Genomic DNA, 8474 nt, shown 5'->3' on the forward strand with positions numbered 1-8474 from the left:
TGCGTTTTTGCTCGATTGTATGTCATAACATAGAACTTTTACTTTCAAGAACACATTTGTTGACAATAAAATGCCTATTTCATTTGAATTAACCATGTTTCCAGAGTTTTTTATTTGTAAAATAATTGATTCACTGTATAGTATTAAAACTTTGAATGGAATTCTAAATGAATAATTTAATCTCTTGTGCTCATGTAACGAAGAAAGACTAATAAAAATAACAACAGTACATATATTTATTTTTATTAGTTATTTTTTTTTGCAAAGTGTGTAAAAAACAATATCAGAGAGAGAGAGAGAGAGAGGGGGAGGGAGGGAGAGAGACTCATGAACCCCGTGTAACTGACAAACATGTATATCTGTGAAAAAAAATATATGTACCGTAATTATATTAAATTCACAATTAATAATTCTAATAATTTTTCATTTCCACAACTTTGGTTCATATCCAATTGTCCAACCCATTTACACATTCGTTCTCTGTACTTGTACGCACGAAACCCTCGTGCATCATCTCAGTGTCAATCAAATTCGCATGAAAGTTGATCTGAAACATTCTTATGGTCAATTCTGAGTCTAAATGTGTAACACACTCAACTGACATCCAGCGAAATTCATCTTCCAGGTTTCACCACAACGCTTATTAAAAACTTACGTGTATTTTGTAAATTATCCTTTTTAAGACATAAATACGATGTATCCCGTAGATTATACATGTAAGATTTTAAGAAAAAATTACAATAACGTACCATAAAATTGCAAATTTCTGATGAAGTTGTTTGCCAGCTAACAGGAAAGTAGCAATGGGGAGAGGGGGATCAAGGGGCCTAAGCCCCACCCCCACTTTTTTTTCCTTTTTTTTTCTTTGCTTGTCAACTTTTCTAGGCAAGAAAAAAATATTTCTTCGGCTGCCCCCCCCCCCACCCCAACTTTTTTAGACAATGCTACGTGCCTGGCTAATTCGTATAGCTTTCTAGAAAGGGGAGGGGCTAACAGACCCTTTAAAATCGCTTATTATCTAAAAAAAATTGCAAACCATTTCCTTCTTTTAAAATTTTTAAATGCAGTGTGTAAGATGATCACTATTTTGTTGGATTATCGTAATGCATAGTCCGCGGAAGTTATGCTAGTGTAGAAGAGTTCCGATTTTGAGGGGAGATAACTCACTTTTTAAAAAAGGGGAATAGGGGAATTCAAAAACACAAAACACAGGGATATTTTACTAAATAAGCAGTTTTCAAACAAATCTTCGCATGCATTATTCCTTTTGGACTACATTGATATTGTTTTAATAAAATATCAAATATTCCTCACATTCGATGTGCCGCCTATTAATACAATACTGCCTAGTTTTTCGGTGGACTGCCTCTTAATATTTTAAGTACCAGCCATAATACGCAAGTTTCGATATTATCTCCCTTGTTGCGTTCTTTTATTGAGGAGGAGAGTTTCGTTGCCACGTGGGACAGATATTTACATATTGGATGCATCATTGATATACTGGTTCAACATCACTTCATGATTGCCAGGATGCAATCTTCAACTCGAGAATAACCGAATAAATGTAAAGGCATCATTTTTTTTAAAACAAAGAAATCGTTACAAAAAAGAAAATATCATTGGATATGAGACTTTTCGGATGAGGGAAGAGATATGGGCCTCTAATTAATACAGCACACATGCATCTTATCATTGCACGTCGGCTTTCTAAACGGCATATTGATTCTTTTTCTTATTATAACTTTTTTTTAAGAAAATGTATGTATAATAATTTTAAAAAGGTTAGTTTTTATAAAGAGGTTTCTTTCGTTTACAAGAACCCTATAATTGAAAGCAGATTTGTAAATATGCATAGTTGAGCTTGATAAAATCATCAAATGAATTACTGCTTAACATCTATATCTTTCTATAACATTTGATAAATTCTAAAAGCCATAAATATCGTCCATTTATTCATGCACGTTTGTATACAGAAACAACCTGTCCCACCTCCACGCTGAAAATGATACTTTTTGCGCCTCTATCACAGGAGAGTTACAATCTTGAAACTCGCGTATTGGTCAAATTTCCTATATTCACACAAGTTTTATAAATGTATTATGCATATTTTGTCATTTGTACAAGTTTGTACAAAGTTAGGATCATGGTAAACAAAAGCTTTGAAATGAATGACCGTTTTCTATAATTTACTATAGAAAATAACAAATGTCGGCCCACCCCTGCCACATTCTATGGTTTTGTTCTTGGTATATTCGTAAATTTCAGCGGTAGAATTTGTTGAATCGTACGGTTTAGTTATCAATAAATGATTTGGGATGAAAATTTTTGCTTTATTTGATTGTTTATTTTTTCACATTTTACCGGGGCCCATAAGTGCACTCTTTTACACGTGAATTCTTTTATTCTGTTTTTATTACCGAAAAGCACTACCTGAAAAATGTTGGATAGCATTTCTTGAAAAATGTTCGAGATGAAAACTTAAAATTGTTGGAAGTGAAACCTAAAAATGTCGCAAATGAAAAGTTGAAAATTTAAAACATTCCGGATATGCAATGCCATGTCACAATTCATCTTCATTACCCTTTAATTAATCTTATTTTATATGCATGTGAGTTTTTTTCTTTATCTTTTTAAAAATATTTTAAAAATGAAAATCATTATCATAAAATGTAATCATTCGCTGAGTGATTTTCGAATCTGAATTTTAGTATGATCATGTATTCAAAGGTGGAGGCGGGGGGGGGGGGGGGGGTCCTATACTTTGCACACATGTTATGCCTCTCATTTATGTTATTGTATCATAATTATATTTATTATACTAATTATTTCCCTTACAATTTTGACGATTAATCTATATAATGCACCTCATGAACCACTGGTCTGATGTTGGTGTGACAGTGAGTGAAATAAATGAACTTGAACTTGACTACGGGCACCTGTGCTTCTTCAGCGAGATATGCCTTAGATGTGCCCTAGTAAAACAACTCAAACTAGTTCTAATTGTAACGGGGACCGTTACAGAGGTTCCCCAAACGCTCCCCAACTCCCTTTTTGTGCAAATTTCCTTTAAAATTTTTTTCAATATGCTTAGTATCGCAGGATTTCATAAAAGAATTTTGAAAGCTACAATGATATCAACTTTTTGTCATTTAACGCATTGTTCGCAAACGCACGTGCATGCACATGCAAGGTGATCATGACATGTTGTCTTAACCATTAAAATATCTTTATATTCCAGAGATCAATAAAAAGTCATAAAAATATAAATTTTACCGTTTTTCAAACATATTGTTTATTTTACGCATTGCGTGTGCACATGTGCATGCAAGCACGTCCTTGCATTCAATTTTGATAGCAATATCATGTAGGAATCCATGATACCTATTCATATTCTAAACTTCATCCTGTTTTGTTGAGAAACAAGAAAGATATAGGCATGTAAAGTTTCAGCCAATCAGATTGCAGGACACGTGGATTTATGTGCTTTCCCGATAATTCTTATATATCATGCTGTAGATCTTCATAATATGTGACTAAGTTCAAAATCTCAAAGGATTATCACGTAAAACAAGAAAGATATTGAGACTTTAGATTCAGCCAATCAGAGCAAAGCGCACGTGCATGCGCGTAAGATCTTGCAATTTTGACCATGTCTTCTTGTCCATACTACTACTATATTCATGCATTGTGAGTTTCAAAAAATTCTATCAAGAAATAGAAAAGTTACGACTTCATCCATTATCTTGGTAATTTCACATGTTGCACATGCGCGCTCTTGCCAGCACACGAGCATGTACGTGCTTTCATGAAAATTATTATAAATCATGCTGTAGATCTTCATATTGTGTGACTAAGTTTAAAATTTCGAAGGATTATGACGAAAAACAAGAAAGATATTGAGACTTTAGTTTCAGCCAATCAGAGCGAAGCGCACGTGCATGCGCGTGAGATCTTGCTATTTTCACCATGCCAACACGTCTATACTACTAATATATACTTATATTATGAGTATCAAAGCATATAATCAAAAAATAGAAAAGTTAGGGCTGTATCTATTATTTTGGTCATTTCACGCGTTGCACGTGCGCGCTCTTGCAAGCACGTGCGCGCAAAATGACCTTCGTTCCGCAAATCTACATAACATGCCTACTGACCCTAAAAAGTTTTCACCTAAGTCGGACGTGTAGTTTACAAGATCATTCGCGGAAAAGATTTTCCCAGGAAGAAGAAAAATAATAATAACTAGAGCAAAGCTCGTTGCAAAGCAACGAGTGGGTCTTCCTTCCTAGCGATAAGCAAAAGATTTAATGTTTCTGTCTAGATTGTCAACTTTGCTAACATTCTCTTTTTCGATTTGTCTCAGAAACCCTTACTTGAATTCTTTAATTTGGTGTGAGCATGAGGTCTAAAGGGTACTCTCTCTAACAGCATTCTTGAAATCGTATCCACAACAGTTTAACTTCCAATATTATGACTTTTGATATCGGATATATCATGTTTGTGAAACGTGTCATACTACAGAAACATAAGTGTTTTGCTACATTACCATCTTAAAAATGGCTTTAAAATCATTTAATATACAATATAACTAGGTAAATAAAATAAACAAATTATATAATAATTCAAAAAATCCAAATGTATTTACAATAATGATGAACAATCTTCATTAGTTGCAATCAGTAAGTAGAACAATACTTTTATAATAAACGCACAGAAATGTGTTGTGTATGTTTCGAATTTGCAGCTTTCCACTAGCAACTGGTGGTACCTCAATAGGAGTGTAAAATTCTCTGAAAGGTATATTGTAAACATATTACATATGGCTGTGTATTCTTTTTTAGCGGCTTTGGCGGAATGCAGCAATCACTAAATCAAGTACAAAGCTAAAAGTCTTGTACATAAACATAAATAAGAATATCTACGCTAACTTATTCAAAAGTCAATTTCCACCAAATATTGTACAAGCTAAATATTATACATTTACAGCATTAAAGAAACAAATCTCTTTGAAGGTATTGCCCTGCATAAGAACAATTTGAATCCCCTACACTAAGGATGCTCTGTGCCAAGTTTCACTTTGGTTCTGGAAAATGATATTGTGAAATTTTAGACAATGATGATAATGGATAAAATTATGTTTTTAAAAAATTTACTGGTTCCTTTAGCTCAGATGGGCTAATAAATATGCAACAGGCACAGTTTTGCAGTTGACATTGAAATGCGACTGGACATCTCTTCAATCTTGTTTTAGAAAACTACATGTACATGCCCTATGTACTGAATTCCTTGGAATCATACACATGTTTATGCCTTTAATTAGTTGTATGTGCCAAAATAACAATTTTTTTTATATTATACTGTAAAAAATACACATACATGTATTACAAGATCTTCTATTCCTGCTGAAGACAGAGGATCTATCTTAATCATTAGAATAAGTAAGTCTAAACTTTGAAAGGGAAGACCTTAATAAAGAGGTCAACATGCTACACAAACAAAATATTATTATATTTAAAAATAACATTTATTCCAATGTAATTACTGGTACATGTAGTTCTGTTACAAAAACTATTTCACTTGAAAAACTGAGAGCAATTGATATGTTCATATTTGTGGATTTATGTTGTCAAATCAAAATTTAAAAATGGTACACAGTGTGTTTAAAAATTGTCTTCACAAACCAAAACTTGACTTATTTTCACTATGCTGTTTATTCCATGTCACATCCAAACAGATGATCTTCTGGCAAATCATGGTCATGCTTGGTATCAAAATTCAGTCTTCAGATGAGTCACACCTATCCAAAAGAAATTGAAATTTTTTAATCTATAATTCTTTTACTAATAAAAAGTGCAATTCATGAGATTATAAATTAGATTATCAAATTGAGAGATAAGATATTGTCACATTTTCTGTGTATAATTTGTAAATTTTAATGTACTCTTTCATCAATTAAAAGAAGTTTACACCAATTAAGGCAGTCATTTATGCTATTCCCTAATAAGACAACATACAAGTGCAAAGTAATCATGCACTAGTGGGTTTAGGATAATGTGCTAGAGTATTTATGACAACATACTAGCACGAGGTGACAATGTGCTAGCATGTACGTCAGTGATAATATGCCAGCACACTGAATCCAACATGCAGTGAAGCTAACACTCAACAGATAGTTTAAAGTTGTGTTTGCATGATATTTTGTTTTGTGTTAACACAGCAGCGTGTTGTTTAAAGCTGCATTGGAGTGGCAGTCTGTTGAAATTAACATGCTAACACACTGCAACTTCACATCATTGGAACACCATAATTTTAAAACTGACAAACCAATATCTTATGATTACTAACTAGGTAATTGCAACTGTAAATGCTGATTTCATGGTGACAATAATACTGGTAATTCACTGTATATCTGAGAACTGATCAATTATAATAAGGTGTGTCCAGATAGGGTCACTTGCTAAAGCTCAATAGCACTTTCATAAAAGCGTGCCATCTTACCGACACAAAAGACGCCATTAGGCTATCACACAGCTCGCCATCACAACACTGAAAAACACTTTCGCACTAACACAAATTCGCACCACACGCTGTCACACTAACACACAACACACTGTCACGCTAATACAATTTCACACAACAAAATATCAGGCTAACACGAGTTCACACAACACACTATCATGCTAACACGAATTCACAAACACGCTGTCTCGCTAACACAAGTTCACACAACACGCTGTCTCGCTAACACAAGTTTTACACAACACGCAGTCTCGCTAATACGAGTTCATACAACACACTGTCTAGCTAACACAAGTACACGCAACACACTGTCACGCTTAGATGAATTCACACAACACACTGTCACCCTAACATGAGTTTACACAACACGCAGTCTCACTAACACGCTTTTACACAATACACTGTCACGCTAACACGAGTTTACACAATACACTGTCACGCTAACACAAAGTCACAAAACAGGCTGTCTCACAATTACTAACACAAGTTCGCACCAAATGCTGTTGCGATAACACACTGTCATCCTAATACCATTTCACACAACACACTGTCATTCTAATACCATTTCACACAACACACTGTCAGGCTAACACGAGTTCACACAACACACTGTCACACTAACACGAATTCTCAAAACAGGCTGTCTCACTATTCACTAACACAAGTTCGCACCAAACGCTGTTGCGATAACACACTGTCATCCTAATACCATTTCACACAACACACTGTCATCCTAATACCATTTCACACAACACACTGTCAGGCTAACACCAGTTCACACAACACACTGTCACGCTAACACAAATTCAAAAAACATGCAATATCGCTAACACGAGTTCACATAACACGCAGTCTGGCTAACACGAGTTCACACAATATGCAATCTTGCTAACACGAGTGCACACAACACACTATCTCTCTAACACCAGTTCACACGACAAATTTTCAGGATAACAAGTTCACACAACACACTGTCACGCTAACACGAATTCACACAACATGCTGTCTCGTTAATAAGAATACACACAACACGCTGTCTCGCTAACATGAGTTTACACAACACGCAGTCTCGCTAACACGAGTTTACACAACACGCAGTCTCACTAACACCAGTTTACACAACACGAAGTCTCGCTAATACGAGTTCAATCAACACTCTGTCTAGCTAACACGAGTTTACACAACACACTGTCACACTTACACTTTATAGACGATTTTACACAACAAGCTGTCCTGCTAACACGAGTTTACGCAACACATTGTCAAGCTAACAAGAATTCACACAACCCACTGTCAGGCTAACACAATTAAGTTCACAAAACACACTGCCTTGCTAACACAAATTCATACAACACACTGTCTCGCTAACACAAGTTCACACAACACACTCACATTGCTGAGTTTAAAGTAAAGGTCTACCCTAATTTGAAGAGGTTTAAAACTAACATATCTCTATATTAGTAAAAAGCTTCAAATTTAAGACAAAAACATTTATGCAGTAATGTTCCTTAACATGCATCTGGCATATAAAATGAATGAGACCTTAAAAACCTCACAGTACATGTTTACTTAGCTAATGAAAGGTCTAAATTGATGCTATTCAACAATATATATCAACATCTCTATTCTCTAAGTATGTGAATGAGTGAAATTCTCAAATAAATATTATAAATCAAAGTATCAATAAGAAGCTGAACCTTAAGTCGCAGGTTCCAATCCCATTGCTAAATGCTTTAGACAGGTTACTCCTATGAGACTGCATAAACCAAGATTCTGTGTCACGGTAGGTGTTAGCACAAAATGGATCTCATACTTCTTAAAGGCAATTAGTGCTGAGTACAAGTCTATATTTGCAGCTAATACCATCCCAAGTGGTGGCACCATGAAATGACTGAAAAATGTATGATTAAGGCAAATAAACAAACATTAAACCATTACAGCAGTCTTATCAAACA

This window comes from Saccostrea cucullata, unplaced genomic scaffold (assembly GCF_032062105.1).
Source record: "Saccostrea cucullata isolate Sc308-1 unplaced genomic scaffold, CSIRO_AGI_Scuc_v1 ctg2894, whole genome shotgun sequence".
Classification (NCBI taxonomy): domain Eukaryota; kingdom Metazoa; phylum Mollusca; class Bivalvia; order Ostreida; family Ostreidae; genus Saccostrea; species Saccostrea cuccullata.